This window comes from Carassius auratus, chromosome 50 (assembly GCF_003368295.1).
Source record: "Carassius auratus strain Wakin chromosome 50, ASM336829v1, whole genome shotgun sequence".
Classification (NCBI taxonomy): Eukaryota; Metazoa; Chordata; class Actinopteri; order Cypriniformes; family Cyprinidae; genus Carassius; species Carassius auratus.
Window position 1 is genome coordinate 15,225,329 of NC_039292.1, and position 20,329 is coordinate 15,245,657.

Genomic DNA, 20,329 nt, shown 5'->3' on the forward strand with positions numbered 1-20,329 from the left:
AGCTGGGCAGATCTGTAAGTCCACAGCCAGGTTTGTCCAGGGGCGTTGAGGAATTGGTAGGGGTTCAAGAAGACCAGCTGGTAGTTCTCGTGGTGTCTTGGACTGAGCACACACACTGTAAGACTTGATATACATAGAAACATTATTAAATAGTTTAGACCACCAAAAGGAGTCATGCACCATTTCTACTGTCCGTTGTATACCAGGATGCCCGGAGCTTAAAGATGTATGCACCCATTGAATAATTCGTTGGCGTAGAGACTCAGGGACATAATGACGGTCAGGGGGACAATCTGGTGGCGTGGTTTCTGTTTGACTTTCAGGTTGTAGTTCCTCTATTATATCCCAGGTAAGGGGTGCCACAATCACTGAATAGGACCTTGGCAACAATAAGTTTCATTTGAATCAAATCATTGTGAAAGAGCATCAGCCTTGCCGTTCTTGCTTCCTGGATAGTAAGTGACTGTGAACTGAAACCTAGTGAAAAATAATGACCAACGGGCTTGTCTAGGGTTGAGACGTTTAGCACATTTAATGTACTCCAAATTCTTGTGGTCCGTAATAACCTGGAAAGGATGGCGAGCTCCCTCCAACCAGTGTCTCCACTCTGCCAGTGCTGCTTTAATTGACAACAGTTCCTTATTACCCACATCATAGTTCTTTTCTGTGGTTGTTAGCTTTCTGGAAATAAAAAAAAGCACAGGGAAATACTTTTCCAGGGTTCCCATGTCTCTGCGACAGAACTGCTCCAATGCCGAAGTCAGAGGCATCTACTTCTACAATGAATGGCATGTCAGGATCCGGATGTTTCAAAATTGGGGCTGTAGTAAAACTGGTTTTCAGAGTCTCAAAGGCTGTTTGGGCAGACTGCGTCCAAGATAATTTCTTTGGTTTGCCCTTAAGTAAAGAGGTTAGAGGGGCTGCAATGGAACTGTGGTTGCGGATAAACCTCCTATAAAAGTTAGCAAATCCCAAGAATCTCTGTAGCTCCTTAAGCGTGGTAGGACGTGGCCACTCTGTGACTGCCTCAACCTTTCCAGTGTCCATCTCTACTCCTTTGTGACTTATCTTGTAACCAAGAAAGGTGGTACTAGAGACGTGAAACTCACACTTCTCTGCCTTGACATATAGATTGTTAGCCAGTAGTCGGGACAGAACATTTCTTACATGATTGATGTGTTGCTCACGTGTTTTTGAATAGATCAGAATACCATCAATGTAAGCAATAACATAGTGTTTCAGAAGGTCACGGAAAATCTCATTAATGAATGATTGAAACACAGACGGGGCATTGGCCAGGCCATACGGCATAATGGAGTGTTCATAGTGCCCCCCTAGTGGTGATAAAGGCGGTCTTCCACTCATCACCTTCTCTGATTCTGATTAAATTATAGGCACTGCGCAGATCCAATTTAGTGAAAATAGTGGCTTCACGTAACTGTTCTAATGCAGGTGGAACTAATGGAAGTGGATACCTGTTTTTGATAGTCACTGTTTTGAAACCACTGTAATCTATGCAGGGACGTAGACCTCCATCCTTTTTTTCAACAAAGAAGAAACCCGATGCTGCTGGTGACGTGGAAGGACGGATGAAACCAGATGCTAGAGCCTCCTCAATGTATTTTTCCATGGCCTGCATTTCAGGAATGGTTAATGGATATACCTTGCTCTCGGGGGGTGTAGTGTTCGGTAACAGTTCGATTGCGCACTCCCAGGGGCGGTGAGGAGGTAACTGGGTGGCCTTGGTTTTGCTGAAGACCTCGTTGTAGTCAGAATACTCTGGGGGAATAAAAACTGATTCGTTAGATGCAGGGCTTTCAATGCTGGTGGTTAAACAGGGAAATTGTAACTGGATTTGAAGACAATGGCTGATACAGTAGGGCGACAATTTAGTAAGTTCCTTGCAGCTCCAGGAAATTTGTGGATCATGGATAGTCAGCCATGGATTACCCAAGACTACTGGATGTTGTAGTGTAGATGTGACATACAAAGAAATGGTTTCTGAGTGGAACAGGCCAATCTTGACAGTAATGGGCACAGTTTGATGGGTAATTCCTCCACCAATAGGTTGGCTATTTATGGCAGTGATATTAATAGGTGGTATGCACTGGATAACAGGTATGTTGAGTTCATGGACCAATTCATGATGAATCAAATTTAAAGCAGAACCAGAGTCAATTAGTGCTGGAACACAATGAGCAGAATTAGCATAGTTGAGTGTGAGGAGAAGAGTAAAACAACTGGTCAGCATATTAGTTAAGGACGTACTCACTTTGATCTGGGAGGGCTTGTTAGGGCATGAACGACACGGATGACCTGGTTGACCACAGTAGAAACACAGACGATTAACTCTGCGTCGTTCCTTTTCTTCCACAGAGACTTTAGTGAAACCAATCGGCGTGGGCTCAGTGGGTTCCTGATAATTAGTGGCTGGGGTGGATATTGAAGTAGAAAGCGAACTCGGAGGATTATTGCGTAGCAGATTATAAATTTTTATAGCCATTGAAATCAGTTGGTGGAGATCTGAGCCAACATCCTTGCAGGCCAGTTCAGCCTGTAGTGTTTGATTGAGGCCCTGCTTAAACACTGGTTTCAGTGCTACCTCATTCCAACCACTCTCTGCCGCTAGGGTGCGAAATTCAACTGCATAATCAGCAGCAGAGCGATTCCCTTGACGTAACTTAAGTAGCTGCATTGAAATGTCTTTCCCACTTGCTGGGTATTCAAATACTTCACGTATTTGTTTTTAGAAGTAATCAAATGAGGTTCGTATACTATCATTCTGGTCCCAAACCGCTGATGCCCACTCGAGAGCCCTTCCCGTTAAAAATGACATCATGAATGAACACTTAGTTGCGTCTCTCAGAAATGCCTCAGGCTGGCTACCAAAATAGATTTTGCACTGACGCAAAATCCCCTGCATTTTTCAGGTGAACCATCAAACTTATCTGGTAAAGAAAATCTTACCGGATCAGGCCTGGTCGGTGGGAGGGATTGAATGTATCTTGTTAGGTGTTCGTTTGCAGCTTGCAGAGATGAGAGTTGGCCCTGGAACTCATGTATCATCTCTCTCTGATAACTGAACGCGGCCTGTAGTTGAGATAACTCTGCTGGATTCTGGTCAGGCAAAGTATTCTGTAACGATGACTGACTCGGTTGTGGGTTGGAATCCATGTGAACATGTAAACAGTAGAATCAATCCAGATAGCAAACGAATCCAAATGAGCAATCCAAAAGACATGGTCAAAGGCAGGCAAAAGACATTCACAAGCAAACGATCCGTGACTATGAAAAATGCTTGGTAGAGACAGGATGAACTGGCAATACTTTGCAACATTATGCACAAACAACATGGCTTATAACAGATGTAGACAGGAAGTGATGAGAGAAGAAGTGACCGTGTTCTGTATTCGGGAGAAGGCTCCCTCTGGCGGTTGGATGAATGAATATTGGATGTAGATGTTACACTTCTACAGCTTGTTGGCAATTCTTTTTTTTCCTGTAAGCTGATTTAAAAACCTCAAGCAAATCATCTTTTAATAAGTCCCAAAACTTTTTTATAAAAATCAGCTGGAAGTCCTCAATTCCCGGTACACAACCAGTGTACTTCTTTTTCCATCCCTTCCTCCATTAATGTTAATTGTTCCCATCTTAATACTCCCCATCAATAAAAAGGAAAGATCAAGAAAGAAAAAAAGAAGGGTTAGCAAAGAAAAAAACAGAGTAAACATCCCTACTGACTTCATCATTAAGGAGTTATTAAACCTTTTCCAAGGGCCATTTTTTTCTCAATTTCATATAAAAAAAATTTCCAATCTAAATCTTTTTCTTCTTCTTAATTCATCATAACTTGCTTCTGTTGAATTTTCACAGCTGATTGCAAAAAAAAATTCACTTATCTCAATAAATTTTCCAAATGTCGCATCTAAGAAATCATTAACCTCATTGTCTGTATATAACTGATCTTCACCAATTTGAGAAAGAATATCTGATGCTTCTGAAAAATGATCATCATCCTCTTCATTGTAATCTTGCTCATCCGTAGCATCAGTTATTAACTGGGACAAAACATTCTGTCCAGTATCTTGTGCATCGTCTGTCACAACCTTTGGTAACTTAGCACGAAGGCCCTCTTCATCTCCATTATCACCAGCTCCTACACACACATTTTCTCTCTTTTCAGTACCACTACCAACTACACTTCCAGGTCAATTTCTCTTCTTCTGCTTACTCATCCCTTCACCTGCATTTTCACCTTTGTTTTCCCCATCAATTATTGTTTTGTTTGGTTCTTCACTAATCTCTATATTATCTCCAGTCTATACACTAGGAATGACTTCAATCTCATTTACATTGTTTTCCATGTGCTTGTTATTATGTGGGCAAGCGATCTTCTTATGCCCAACATCACCGCAAACGTAACACCTCAAGTTCCCGGTGCTCGCGTAAATCATATATGATTTACCCTCATGTTGAATTCGTAAAGAAATATCAAGCGGCGGTTGATCAAGAAACATAAACACATGACTCCTAAAAGACAACACGTGCTTCAGTGCTTCATTATTACACCTCAGAGGAATCATTTTCATTCCGCTGGCCATTTTTCCAAACCTCAACAATTCTTTTTCAATGTCACTATTTAGTAACTTTCATGGATTGCGACACAAGCGGTGAAACAACAAAAAACGCTCCATTTATCCAAACGCCAATTTCAATTAGTTTACTCACCATACTTTCGTCTTTAAGGAAAATCATCACCGCTTTGTTCATCCTCGAAGGTGAAATTATATTTTCATATCCAATTTGCTCACCGACCGCAACAAGGACGTCTTCCACATCTGAATCAGCGTCAGGTACACACCTGACTCCATGACGGAGCGAGAGGGAGGCGACACCTCCACTCGGGTGAGCCTGCATCTCAGGCCTCCGCCACGAAGACTAAACTAACACAACCGCAATGTATAATAATCAAAATTAAATTAACCAATATATACACTAAACAAAATGAAACATAAAGGAGAGAAAGGAAAAGGAAGAAAAAAAAAACTAAGCAAAATAGTAGAAAAAAGCCAATAGCCTACTCCTCTCACCCGTTCGTTGCTCCCCTAACCCAGACTCCCATCATGCAAAGCGAGAGAGAGAGAGAGAGAGAGAGAGAGAGAGAGAGAGAGAGAGAGAGAGAGAGAGAGAGAGAGATCATTTAACCATCATCATGTAATATTTATTTGGTTTACTATGGGACACACACTGATCAATAATAGAGAGTGGGCACACATCATCTTTATTAGTTTGCTGTCATGCACAAGCATTAAATAAAATGATCATGAAAGTAGCTCATTTTTATTTACATCCTCTGTATCCATGTGATGCTTGGTGTGGTTTTGGTACTATTATATTCTTCCAGAGAGGACTGCAACTGAAATGCATCTTCATTGGGATTAAAGTTTCTGTGGTAATGCTCTTTAGCACATCTGTAATAAATTATTATGATTAAGTTACATGTGTCTATCTGTTATGTTTCTCTTATAGACTGTATACTTTATACACTCACTCTTTATAGATTGATTTGTTCTTTATTAAAATAAAGTGAAAAGTGATTGTTTGGCCCGGATCTGGGACAGAAAACATTTGTTATGGGGGACTGATCAGAGAATAAACACTTATAACACAATATCATCACAATCAAAATTAATCTTGTATTTCTGGAGAGAATGAGTCAGTGTTTTAATATAATCATCATGTTTTAATTGTAATATATGAATCCTGTCAATCAAACTGAGCAGACTACATTCAGTCACTTCTGGACGTGATGCTTTCCATTTGACCTACAGAAAGATTTACAATCTTACACAATTAGTGTCAGAATCCCTTATTCTTGATGTTTGATTATGGATTTTTATGACATTTTCATATATTTTTTCACTATCTCCTGTAATGGTGAGTTTGTCTGTGTGCTGCTTGACTACAGCAGAAGTGAAACTGGTCTGTTTCAGTTCAGATCATGTAACCAATCAAACAGAGACACTGGGAGTGTGGACTGAAAATCTAATTTGCATTGTGAGTGTGGAGTGATTGTGATCCTCTCAGAATAGAGCAGCTCTGTCTCCAGAGACCATGTTCAAACACCAAGAGCTTTATTTGACTAGATTTACTGCTACTGATCGAGCTTCTGAAAAACACCTGGACAAACACTACATGCATCTTCATCTGTTAGTTGAATGATGTTGTTAGACACAAATGGGGTTTGTTGAGAAGCTTTATTGAATGTTGCAGCAAACACAGCAGATTGAAAGATCAGCCAGTACTTTGACACTAGAGCTCTCTTTCAGTATTGAGTTGTAAATGACTACAGCTGCAGCACTAGACTCATGTGAATCCTGCCTGACACAGGACACTCAGATACACTCATCTTCAGGAGAGAGCAGCGCTCACTGGAGAAACATCAGCACTGCGAGCGACTAACAGCGACTCTTGTGGAACGAGGCCTCATGAGGAGCTCCATCATGTGTTACTCTGCAGACGTACTGCTCTCCCTCTTCCCAGCGTGCTTTGCTGAGGGTCAGGACACTACTGCGGCTGTAGCGTCCGTCCTGCTCGCTCTCTGCGCTGGTCACAACCCCCTCGGTGACCTCTGAGCCGTCCAGTGTCCAGCTCACCAGCGCCCCCTGTGGAGAGTAAGAGCTGAGCAGACAGAGCAGTGCGGCTGAGTCTCCAGAGATCTGCAGAGAAGAGGGCGGCAGCAGAGACACTGAGGGCTTCACTGTGGGACCAGCTGCAGGAGACAAACACAACACATTCACAAACACAGAGAAAACACACTGCAGCTCCAGCACTCTTCTGCCCTGCAGCATTCACATCATTTCAACATCACTTTCAGCAGCAGACGTGTGAGATGCAGTAAAAATCACAACAATCCCATCATTCATCTTATTCAACATCACTACAGCTGATATATACACAATATACAAACTACACAATCACTACATACATCTAAATCAAACCTCAGAAATTAAACAAACTTACAAAGATACTGACTGCTTTCATTTCTGTAGTTTTTGCATCGTGACATAATTTTTAAATTGTTAGATTTTCATCTCTTACATTTTCGTTTGTAATATATGTCTAAAATTTTCACTTGATTTCAAGCTTACATTTTATGACTGCAGCTCAGATCAAGTGAAAAGTATATTGCTGATTAGAAAACAACCAAATCAACATATTAAATGAGCTGCTATACAAACTATTGCTACATACATTCCCATAAAGCCTTACAAATATAACGAAACATAATAAGATTATCAGCTTTAATTCCAGGACTTTTTTATATAACTCTAAATATTCTTTACGTTTTTTTGTTATATGAGATATTTAACTCAAAGTGTAACTCGTTTTCAAATAGAGATTGTGTGACAATAAATAAAGGAATAAATATGCAATAAATTATAAACAAAAGAGATTCAGAATCATTGACTGATCTATAGAATGAAGCTACATTTATATTTTAATGCCAGATCTATTTTGTAGATGATATCTACAATAAAAGATGATGTATATGTGGACGCATTATAGAAATTAAATGAAAGAAAAACTTGATAAACTGATAAAAGTCACGATGAGACAAAAGTGAGTAATTCAGTTCTTCTGAGTGTCACGTGAGAATATTTTAAATAAAATATTTAGTGTCAAACTATTTTATTATTATTATTATTATTATTATTACCAGCAAATACAGATTTTGTTGTTTTAATTTTAAAAACATTTTATAAAATTTAATTTGTATGTTTTTACCGGAGATTTAAAAGAGACTGACTTACCGAGCACAAGTTTAGTTCCTCCACCGAATGTGTACCACAGTGATACAATCGAATGAAACACTCGTACAAAAACCTCTATTCCACTCGAGTGAACACAAACTCCAGCAGAGAGAGAGAAACAACACTTCAACACACTGAGAGCACAAACACCTCAGCTGCTGACAATGTCTTTCTTTTCATTATCAGTTGAAGGGTTTATTCTCATTCCCTGTAGTCCTGATTCAGTTTGACTTTATGTCCAATATTTCTCATTCATTCTTTCCTTGTGTGCCAATAACACTTTTTACGGAAATTAAGTTGATGGCCTTTGAACTTTTCTTTCATGAATGATGCTATGGAGTTTCTAATAATGATGCTTTTGAAATTCATATGAAGCTCAATAATTATGATTCACAGAAAGAAATAAAAAAAGTCTAATTTTACACAATTATGAGTCCTGATATTTATACGAGTAGAAAAAAAAAGACACAACACTTCAACATTAAAAAGACCATAATGGACTTTTACTCTTTTGATCTAAATACAACGGAATACTATTGACTTATTCTTGATAACATATCTATTATCAGATACTTTCACTTAATAAATAAATGAATCATGAATGACTAGAACAGATGAATATGTTATTACAGTGACACTAGAAACTGAAAATGTTGCATGACAATATAAAGACTAAGAATAGTGTCACATCAGCCAGTGCAACTACACATGAACAAAATTAATATTTTATATTACATTTACATTAATCAATGGAATTATGAGTAAATGATTCAAATATATTATTGTGAAAGAAAAATATAGTATTAGTTGTAGCAGCTCGACCTGTTGTGAATCCTGCCCACTTCTTTGCATCATCAGCACATGCTTCAGTGCTCTGAGAGAGTTTATAGTGCTGTGAGTTTAACACTTCATGACTGAGAGCAGAACAGAACACAATCTTCATCATCACACAAGACACAACAACAACAATGACCAACATCATCATCCTCATCTGGACTCTCACACTGTTTGCTCAAGGTTTGTGAAGTAAAATGTGTATTATTTCATTTTGTTATTTATTCTTTAATTCTTTAATGTGTAAAGTATTAATCATAAACAATTTCATAACACACACACACACACACACACACACACACACACACACACACACACACACACACACACATATATATATATATATATATATATGTATATATTTTTTATTCTTTCTTTTTTTCAGAGAGTAGAGGACAGATCACTGTAACTCAGAGTCCATCAATAACAGCAGCTCAACCAGGACAAGAAGTCAGAATAAACTGTAAAACCAGCAGTAATGTCTACAGTGATAGTTATTATGGGTCATGTATGGTCTGGTATTTACAGAAACCTGGAGAAGCTCCTAAACTCCTCATATATCTTGCATCAACCCGTTTCACTGGAACTTCATCTAGATTCAGTGGCAGTGGATCTTACAGTGATTTCACTCTGACCATCAGTGGAGTCCAGACTGAAGATATAGGACATTATTACTGTCACAGTGAACACTATATCAGTAATAGCTGGGTGTTCACACAGTGATAAAGAGTCGTACAAAAACCTCCGTCAGTCAGAGTCACAGTGACTGCACTGATACAGCTGAGAGATACTGCAGCTACTCATATAAACATAAATAAACGCAATGCTGAAAAGATAACAAACACTAATAACACAATACAAACAGATGGTGGAGTTTATTGTGATATACTTTGACGTTGACTTGACGAAGCCCCGATTGAATGTGTAACTTCTTTAAGTTTAAAGGTTTTCTTGTCACACAGACAGCAAAAAGTCAGGAAGGTCTTCAAAAACTCAACATAACTCAACTCTGAACATTAGACCACTTCAGAACCCATCAAACCTCAACAGACCAGCATGAAATTATATTAGACCCTGTTACGGCTGATTAAACCACATTGGATAATGGCATTAGACACAGAAGCAAGGTAAAATGTGATTGTTGCTTCAGCAAAAGTGTTTTTTTAAACTCATATTTGCTTTTGGTAATTTCATTAAAGTGTATTTAGTGATTTTGTAGTTTGTATATCAGCTCATTCAATATACTTTTCACTTGATCTGAGCTGCAGTCACTCAATTTCACTTTAAAACTGAGTGTAAACAAAAGAAAACATAAGAGAGGAATATCTAACATGAAACTGTAGGAAACTCAAATTCACTTCATTGAATGAGCTCCAGCACAGCCCTTATGAAACAAAATATATTTCCACATATTTATGAATTAATATATTCCCATATGCAAAGAAAATTTCCATATATACATGAATGATCAATATATTAAATGTTTAATGGTATATTGAAAATAATATATTGTGTTACTATATTACAATATATTGAATAATACATAAGGAACTGCTGCCTTTCATATATTAAAAAAAATTGTGACAATATATTATACGTAATGAAATATTCAGTATGTAAGGAACACCCCGACGAAGAAATCCAATGGCGAGGGTGAAAAAATAATGTGTGCAGATCTTTTACTTGTGTTCCTGCAAAGTGCGCTTAAAATTTATCAGGATTAAGTTTCAATTTTAATCTAGCTCTGTTTAATCTGACTGCAGTTTTCAAGTTTGACTATTTCTAATTAAGAAGTTATCACAAATATCAATTATGTCGCTCAGAACAAAAAGTGTAGTTTGTTAAGTCACTTCAATACAACTTGCTGAATCAGTGATAGACAGAATTCAAAAGATCTGTAGTCTGTTCTCTCCTGACACAGATTTGAGGAAACATCAGCCTCCACATGATCTACTGGTTATAGTGATTTCAGCAGAGCCTAAAATAAATCAAGAATTAATGTCTATTTTGCTTAGAACAATAAAAAAAAAATCAATCATGAAGAATAATTTCAATCAATCAATAAAGAGAATACATCAATTAAAAAATAATACATTTAAATTTGTTACACAAATGATCAGCACAGAAATAGAAAAACAGCACCAAATAATTTCAAAGAGTTATATACCTGGCAAATAGAGAGACACACAGCAGGTGTGTGGGAAGTTGTGTTTGCAGATGTTTCGCCAATTCTCTTTAAATAATCACGTCAGAACAAAACAAATTCATCATAAATTCAAGATAATAAAAACTTCACAAAACTTTTGCTGGGAGATGAGGTGACTGAAAGCCATATTTACCCTGGGGTAGAAAAACAACGTCTGTCGAAGACCTTATCAGAGGCTCGACTCACATGAGCAGAACCGAATATTCCTCAGATTTGAAATCTTTATTTTTGGTCTGTTCTACTGATACGGGACTGAGATCATATAAATAAATATTATCTGTAATAATATTTTTGTCCTCATTTCTAAATATTTTTATTTGTATCAATATATAGTCAAACATGGCCAATGCATATATTGCAGCATATTGAAAAATGTAAGCGCTAGTTTCCCATATGTAGAAATGTATTATGTGACATACTGCATTACATTTTCAGCATATTCCCATATTTTTGTTTCATAAGGGAGAGTAGATAACTGGGCTTCTTTGTCTAAAAAGAGCTTAAGAAAGTTTTCACATAATGAGGAAGAAGTCACTGAAAATGTCTTGACATGAGAGTTTATAACAGAGTATGATCTGTTGAATTTCAGAAAGTCAGAAGAAGTATGTGCAGGTCATGATTTACCTTCCTTCAGTGAATCTGTGGAGAAATACATCAAGACCTGACAGGCCAAACCAGTAATGAGGCTCCGTTAATTATACATTTTAGCTAGATTATGTTCACTACCTGTCTATCAATGTGTGCTTATGCTAAAATATAATTAAATAATGATTTGTTTTTTCAAAATGTGTCAGTCGTGTATCACAGAGGCTGCGTTTGAAACTACAAACCCACTGAGTAGGTACGTAAAAAGTGTTTACTTAGCAAGCGCTAAAAGTGTGCATACTCTTTAGTCTGAATGCATTAAGTATGAATACAGTCCAGACATCATCCGCTATTATATATATATAGTTTCATCCCTCAGGCTTATATTGCAAAGGCATTTTTTTTTTTTGGATCCATTATGATGAATTACTCATAATATTTAACCTTGTCATTGTGCTTCTATATAATCTAGTTCCATTATGCAAACCCATGATTTTTTTTTTTTTTTTTTGTCCACATAATCTTTCCCTGATCTTTTATGTAATTATAAGTTCTGCAATAATAATAAAAAAGAGTGACATGTGCACTAACATCTCATAGCATTAGTCTACTAATGTCTATGTGCATTAGTCTCATAGCATTAGTCTCAACTGTCTAGTAGTTGTAGTAGTACACTAGTACGGTTTTCTTACCTAGTACAGCATTTTCAATATTTGCAATGTCTTCACAATGAAGACGTCAGGCAGCTCCTCGAAGATCTCACCTTTGGAAAAGATTTTATTCTAAAAAAAAAAGTAAATAAATACTGTTACAAACATGCCAGGTTCCACCTCCACACAATCACAGCGCACACCCTCACCTGAGTACTGAACCATCACCACCTGATCCTCATCCAACCTGGTCTCACAGAATTCCGTGAAATGTCCACGGGTCCTTAACTCAAAATCCGTGAAGCCATCACGGAATTGCCCCAAATTCCGTGACCCGGCCACGGATATTTCTCCAACGCAAGTCAATGACACTGACCTCCCGTGATCCACACACGGATACCCGTTTCAATGACGGAGTACAGAACTCGCTGAACGGACGTGCTTTCTCATTTGGAAACGCAACATTTGAAGTATTTGTTTCTTTTCTAATATCAAATGCCATAATGACGTTAACCAGACAGCTGTTGTAGTTATTGCATTGTCCTGTCATCATAAAAATTACGTTTGTTTCAGTTACAAAAGTCCCGTGATGGCACGGACCTCCACAACCTGACCTCACTCACTTGTTTAGGAACTTACAAGCTTTTCGTCGACACTAGTTGCAATGGCATGTAATTAACTTGGCATTTTTTCTCGTCCTGTCATCATAAAATCCAGTTTGATGGCGTTTTACACACATTTTGGCTATAGTCAGAACTAAAATCTGTGATAGGAGCACGGAGTGAGTCTGTGCTTAGATCACGGATAACTCTAACGCAAGTCAATGACACTCATCTTCCGTGGTCCGTACACGGATCGTTTCAGTGATGGAGTACAGACCTCACTCAATGGACGTGCTATCTCATCTGGAAACGCAACATTTGAAGTATTTATTTTTTTCAACACCAAATACCATGACCAACCTGACTGTTATTGTAACTATTGCATTGTCCTGCCTTCATACAGATTCATTTTGATTCTGTTAGCCTAACTAAAATCTGTGATACGAGCACGGAGTGAGTCTGTGCTGAGATCACGGATAACTCTAACGCAAGTCAATGACACTCTTCTTCCGTGGTCCACACACGGAAACCCAGTCTCACGGCAGTTCGTGATTTTGTCACGTAATTTAATCTATTTATTCGTGGCAGGCACACGTTTATTTCCTTATTTTCATGATTGCAGCACGTTTTTTTTAAACTAATGCATTTCAACTGGAGGCATCTTTCGTGCATCAGCACAATATTTTCTGATTAATTATTATTATTATTTAATTTTTCACAGGACAACAGAAGAAACTCACTGAAACTTGAAAAAAAAAATCGGAGCTTAACTTACTGTACAAAACTGAGCAACATACTGTATTGCTGGTGACAAAAACACATTAAAACTTTTTTAGCTGTAAAATGCGCAATGGTTCTTTTTTTACTTTTTCATTGATTTTTATTTTTTTCATAGGCCTAGATTTAATTTTTTTTTATTACAGAATTCAATATCAACTCCTTGACACATAACTGTAACACATTTTCACATTAAGAAACAATTTAGTTTAAATAAAAAGAACAAAAAATATCTAAAAATAAATAAATTATTTATTAGCGATAGGCCTACAGATTTATTTTGTTTTTTTAATTTATTTTTTATTTTTTTACTTTAGACTCTAAAGTTAAAAGTTTTTATTAAGGCTATTGTAAAGGCTTCTTAAAAATGATGTCGCTGATGAGCCTCTGATCGCTGTCAGATTCTGTGATATGAATGTCCGTTAATGGGTTTAGAATGAGCCCCGCTCGGCCCGTTTTCTGGCTTACTGTAATATTTCACCTGTAATAAGACCGAAATAATATAATTAAAATAAAGAAATGAATGAATACATGATAACATCTAAATAAATGTTGATAAAATGTTGATTTAGCGTTATAGTTTTAAAAATATTAATAAACAGCAAATCAACACAGAAAGACCTAAATAATAATAATACATAATTAATAAACAGCGCCGCCCCTCCCACTACGCGTATCACGCGCTGTGCGTCAACCCCAAAGCGTCAAAAACTGAAGCGTGGTCAAGCGCCTCTAGCGTCACTGACATGAGATGTTTATCGCTTTGAAATCACGTTCAAGAAGTCTCATTCAGCACACATCGCGATACTTTCCATCAGTTTGCAAGAGCCGCAGGTTGGGTGAGTTATACAGTCTATGGTGAGTAGTAGTAAATATGCTATTTTAATGCCTGTCCTAAAACGTATTCTGTCTTCTTTATTAATCAGATGAGCGCCTTATGTTTACTCTCTGTATTACATCGGTCATCCGAGGCTGTCTTTGAGTTAATGACTAAATGAACACAGCTGCTAACTGGTTAAACTCTATCGGTCACGTGACGTGACGTGCCACAGACCTGGGATCCGTTTTATATTCATTTCAGGTTCAAAGATGTAAGCTGTATTTGTAGTAAAATCATGGTAACCATGACACCTACAAAAGTAGGTAAAACCCAGTAAACAAGACATTTACCATGTTTTTTGTTTTTTGTTTTTTTACCACAGTAACTGTAGCTTTACTGTAGTATAGTAATAGCACATTAATCACCAAATTAACTATAGTTGTACCACTGTAATGGTAGTGTTTTAATGTGCTTTTATATGACTTATTTCACAGTAATCACATTTACTGTACCATGCTTGTAATACCTTTTTAATGTAAAAAAAAAAAAAAAAACATTTTTCCCATCTTGCAGTTCAATTCATATTTGTTTATATCTTAAATATTTTGCTCACAGATCACTATTAACATTCTGTATATAATTCTGTTTTATTTTCTTTCCCCTTTTTTAGCTGAAAAGACGTAAAGTAAGCAGTCACCCCAGTGGTGTTTGTGGAGAGGTATTCCTTCAGAAATGGAGAAGACAGAAAGCTGCAGAGGCAGGTTGGTCTGTGATAGTTTGTCCCTTTTATCAAACATTCCTGTTGTTATCATTTGCACAGCATTTTGTTGTTTCTTAAACTGTTGTACGGTCCAAATACCCACACTTGCCATCTTTGCACATTTCCTTTATTTGGCCCAAGTGAGCATGAAGATCACAATGTGTGTCGATCTTAACATGACAAAGTTCGTTTCAACTTTGTATTTTAAAAGAAACTTCTAAATGTCTTTTCAATAGTCCCTAATAATACATTTTAATGCGCTTCTCTAGAACCCAAAGCGCTAAAATTAGTGCCCTATTAACCCTATGAAAGATGACAATTTATTTTGTGGTGCTTCTAATTAAGTGATAAAAAGAAGTTACAAATGATGTACAAAATAAATATACTTTTCTGTGCACCAAGAAAACATGCAACACTTTGTTTTACTACTAAATTAGTCTCAATTTCTAATTATTATAATTAATATTTCACAAACTGGAAAGTTGCGTGACCTCTTGTTAAACCCCTGCAAAAAGTCTCACATTAATTCCAAAACATGATGCATGATGGGATACACTAAGCGTTGTATAGCGCTCCTGAGCAGTATTGGAGAGGTTTAGTGTGTGTTAAGGACACCGTGCTTTGGCATTATTAAGACCGGGGACAGTCTCATAGTCACGTACACACACTCTCAAGTGAATAAGACCTCAAGTGTGGGTATCTGGAAAGGGGAAAAGTCTTTAAAATGATCCCTAAATACAGTCCCACATCAAAGTCTTAATAATTCACTAATGCTTTCATGGTCTAAAAAATAATGTATGTAAGTAATGTATAAGTTAAAGTATATAGTAATGTATAAGTTGCATGTAATGAAATAATATTTCCTTTCTTTCTGTCTTACAGGATTGGTTGCAGATAATGCTGTTCTTCTTTTTCAGAAGTTTTTGGTGGGCCAACCCTCACAAACCTTCCTAAAAACTAAAAGAGCTATTACTGAGTCTCAGCGACTCTTGCCACGATCAGCTCTTCCCAGGTACATTTGTTTACTCATCAAATGCTCTGGTCTGAATCTTACTTTAAATTAACTTAATTATATGTTTAATGAGCAATATTGCTCATTGCACACAGAGTAAGATTATCTTGTTTCACAGAAGAGAAGGAAGACCAAGGAAATGATTTGCTCAGGATGAGAAATGAAGATGGTCATCTTGTGCTCAAGCAAACAGAAGTCCTCTGGTATGTGTGTGTTGAAGCAATGCTGTGTTACAGGACTTTATGATGATCTCTCACAGGATTGGTCATGTCAGCTGTAATTATTCTTTCCAATGTTTTTATATTTATTTTATTTTATTTGATACAGCTATAATAATTATAGCATGTTAGCAAAGTTTGACTGGAACATTTTTAATCTAAAGTTTTAAAAAAACACCACCTGTTATTCTTAAAAGCATACAAGTGTCATAAAAGTGGTTTAATTGATATAAACACCAATTGATATTATCTCACTGTTTTGTGAATGTTGTGTTATAAATTGTGAATTGATAGTTGATTGGTTTGAAGCCAGGCCTTACACTGCACAGACTAAAACACATTTGTGAGAGAAGTCATTAGCTCTGGAGAAAGATTCTAGAGGAAGAAAACACATTTACTGCAACAATAGATGAATTCTAGAGTCTCTGAGAACTACACATGCTAATGAAGTCTCATGAGCAAGTCCTTTGCCTCTGTAACTTTTTCTAAATTCTTGCATAATGAAATTGTTTATTGCAGTATTTTAACAATTTTACTTTGTACAGATGATCTCATCAAACCAAACAAGGGGTTTTGACCAAGTGATGCTCTTGAAAGGACTGAAAGAAGAGGATGTGGTAAATTGTCTTCAGAGAAAAAGCTTCTCAAAAGATCTTAAAACAGCTTGAAGAATGGTAAGTGTACAGTACTACAAGGGTCATAGTTACTCACCCTGCTAAAATCACACAGAACATAAGATGAGCTCTATGTCCATTAAACAACTTCATCTGGATTGTTTGTTTCACTTTGACCAGGTCTGGGATCTTAAGACTGAGAGATCTCACTGGCACCCAGTTAACCTCCATAGAGAACATTTATCAGAAGCGCTGTCTGGGTAGGGCAAGAAACATCATCAAGGATGCCTCTCACCCTAACCATGGACCTTTCACCCTCCATCCATCCGGCAGGCGTTACAGGAGCCTACGCTCTCGCACTAGTAGACTCTGGAAGAGCTTCTTCCCCGAGGCTGTGACACTCCTGAACACCACACCACCAATCTCACCTGCACCTGCTCTTTTACTGCACTGGTCACAGTACTTTACATACATGTATTGCACTACTCATATTTTGCACAGACTGCACATAGTTAAATCCATTACACTATAAACTGTCTAAAGCTGTTACTGTACAAGCACAGTAAACTATTTCTACAATAAATATAATTGCACTACTATTATTTTGCATATAATAAATTGTTAAACTATACTTTTGCACACTCATTCAACTGTATTTATTACCACTGTTCTCAAGTTCCTGCTATTCATAATGTATATATAATTCTTCTTTGCTCTGTTCATAATGTACATACAATCCCTACATTAAATTCATATTTATATTCTGTATATACTCTGATCAATATTGTATATAGCAACTCCACTGTAAATTCTGTATATCATAGCTTTACTTACTCTGCACTTTTATGTATATAAAACACTATATTCTTGCACTTCTGGTTAGATGCTAACTGCATTTCATTAGCTCTGTACTTGTACTCTGCATAATGACAATAAAGTTGAATCTAATCTAATCTAATCTAATCTTCTGGCTGAGAACAAGCTACACCACATCAGTGCTGGATATCAACCAAAAGCTGTTTCCAGACACGAGAGAAGATCACAATGAAACCAGTTTTTGATGTGTTGATAAGGAATCATTATTTTCTGAAACAGTATCAAATGTCTTATATGTATCACATGATCTGTATCACAGTTGACTGGATGGGACTGTGACTTTTAAGGACATTTCATCACTCATCTGTGTGAACTGATTAATATATGAGGTTAATGTATTTTTGATTATGAATAATTATTTTCCTTGAATCTTATTTGTCTTGATGCTATTTTATCATCTTTATAGTCTATGCTTCAATAAAATGAATATGACGAATATTGTGTTCTGAAGATTCTTGTTAAATACATCATTTTACTAGGTAGGCTCATATGTGTTTATTTTAGACTTGGAAAAACTACATAATCATTATTGGGATTATTTTTTACTTAAGACATAAAAATATTTGATCAGATTAATGACATCTGGGACATCAGTACACCAGAAAGTTATTATTGTTTATATTTAGTAACCAATGCCAATTGTTTTGTGAAAGAAAGGGAGTTACGAGATTAATTATTTTGCATTACAAGATGTTGCCATGGGCTTTATAGTTACAAACACTTGAGGGATAACTGAGAATGTAGCAGGAATGATCAATGTGGATCTTGTACTCCATTCAAACCAAGAGCACACACATTACTGATGTCCAGTACCTGAGCAGCAAGATACAGGGGTGAGAGGACATTTTTACACTGATTTTTGCTAATTAGTTATTAGTAATATATATATATATATATATATATATATATATATATGAATGAATTTGTCCTTGTGTAATAGTGAAGTATCACAATGTGTATACATTGTCCTTGATTACTGCTTAACAGTGGGGAATAGATAATGGCATGTTGTTGCAGGTTCATCCATTATATTTATTGATGTTTACTTCAAAAATCAAATAAATAATCTATTATTTTCATTATTAAATCATTTCTTTCTAATTTTTCAATGTTTCATCAGATGGCCTCACAATGTCCTTTCAAAAGGTATAATAACAATGATGTAAGAATTAGAAAACAGAGGACTGTGAAAACTGTCAGATATAAATGTGACTCAGCTCAGTTTGTTGTCCATGATGAGGAGAATAGATATATGTAGGTTTTACTGCCCTTCTACCCCCAGGGGCCCAGTAGCACCCCCCGGAAGAGCCAAAAAACTGTACATTCAAATGGCTGTAAATCAGAGTCCAATTAACATATCAAAGAGAAAATCAGCATGATTACTACTTATGCTATGCTGATAAAATAATGTTGGGCACAGTTTTCAGAAATGAATGGAAAGGTGGCATAAAGGCATTTTACATATTGCATACTCTAAAATACTAAATTTCACCATGCCTCTCAAATATATCATAGTGGTTTACACAGTGAACATATTTATATGTCTAGTTTACCATTCAATATATTATTTATTTCATTTCGTTAATAAAACTTTTTAAACTACATTACCCATAAGCCTCCATCGTTCTATCTATGGAAAGGGAATACTAGGCGCTGTTTTTTGTAGTTCATTGAAGTTATTCTTAGGGTTAGTGTTAGGATCTCGGTAAAAAGGTGATTTTTCTCAACATAGAAACACCCAATGTTGACTTAATATATTTACTAATGTGATAATAGCAGCAAAACATACTTTTGTAACATGATCCGCTGTTTAATATGGATTAAAAGATAATCCAACCACAGACAGTCCTGCGATGACAAGGGACATTCACAGCCAATGACATCAAAAGCTGAGCAGCGTCATCACACTTCCTTAACCATTTATTGTCATTCATGAACGCTGTTTTCCGTTTTTCGGCTAAAGGGATAGATTGGTTAACAATAAATTAAATTTGCCACCTATTAGATAGGGTTTTATTAACGTCTACACCTTCTTCCAACAATAATGCAATACAGAAATTATTTGTTATTCAGCTTGACAACAATTTGGCAATATCGATGTGTACATGTGTGTGTACAACACGTGATGTGAACTGCACAGTCACAGTTGTATCTTAGCTAACCAAATAGATTCATTTCATTCAATTTAAAAGATACATTTTTTCCTGACCAAAGACAAGAGCATTTACTAATAAAAAGTAAAGAGTTAAATTATTAAGTTATTAAAATTATTTAAATTTGTTTCTGTGATTTGCCTTGCTTTACCAATTAATCTCTAGTAATAAAAACTGGAAATAAAAGCATAATGAACATACATAATTTTGTAAGAGTTTTCCCAGTATTTACAGATATGTCAAACTCATTTAAAGACAAAGTGTGCATATTACTGCACTGTCACCAAGCTCGTTTTTTAAAGAATAAAACTATGAAGAAAAAAAAGGCAGTTATGTTGTAAACGTTAACAATTTTTCAGTGTGCAAATTCTTTTATTAAAAAACAAAACATTATAATATGGTATATAT

General features: G+C 36.3%; 1 long non-coding RNA gene across 1 annotated transcript; it reads right to left on the reverse strand.

Moving 5' to 3' along the window:
• Positions 1–6,239: 6,239 nt before the first annotated feature.
• LOC113067141 (uncharacterized) lies at positions 6,240–7,947 on the reverse strand. Its single transcript, XR_003279281.1, has 2 exons — positions 7,815–7,947; positions 6,240–6,772 (listed from the first exon to the last, which is right to left on the reverse strand). It is a non-coding gene; the product is annotated as an uncharacterized LOC113067141 (long non-coding RNA).
• Between the last annotated feature and the right edge of the window lie 12,382 nt (positions 7,948–20,329).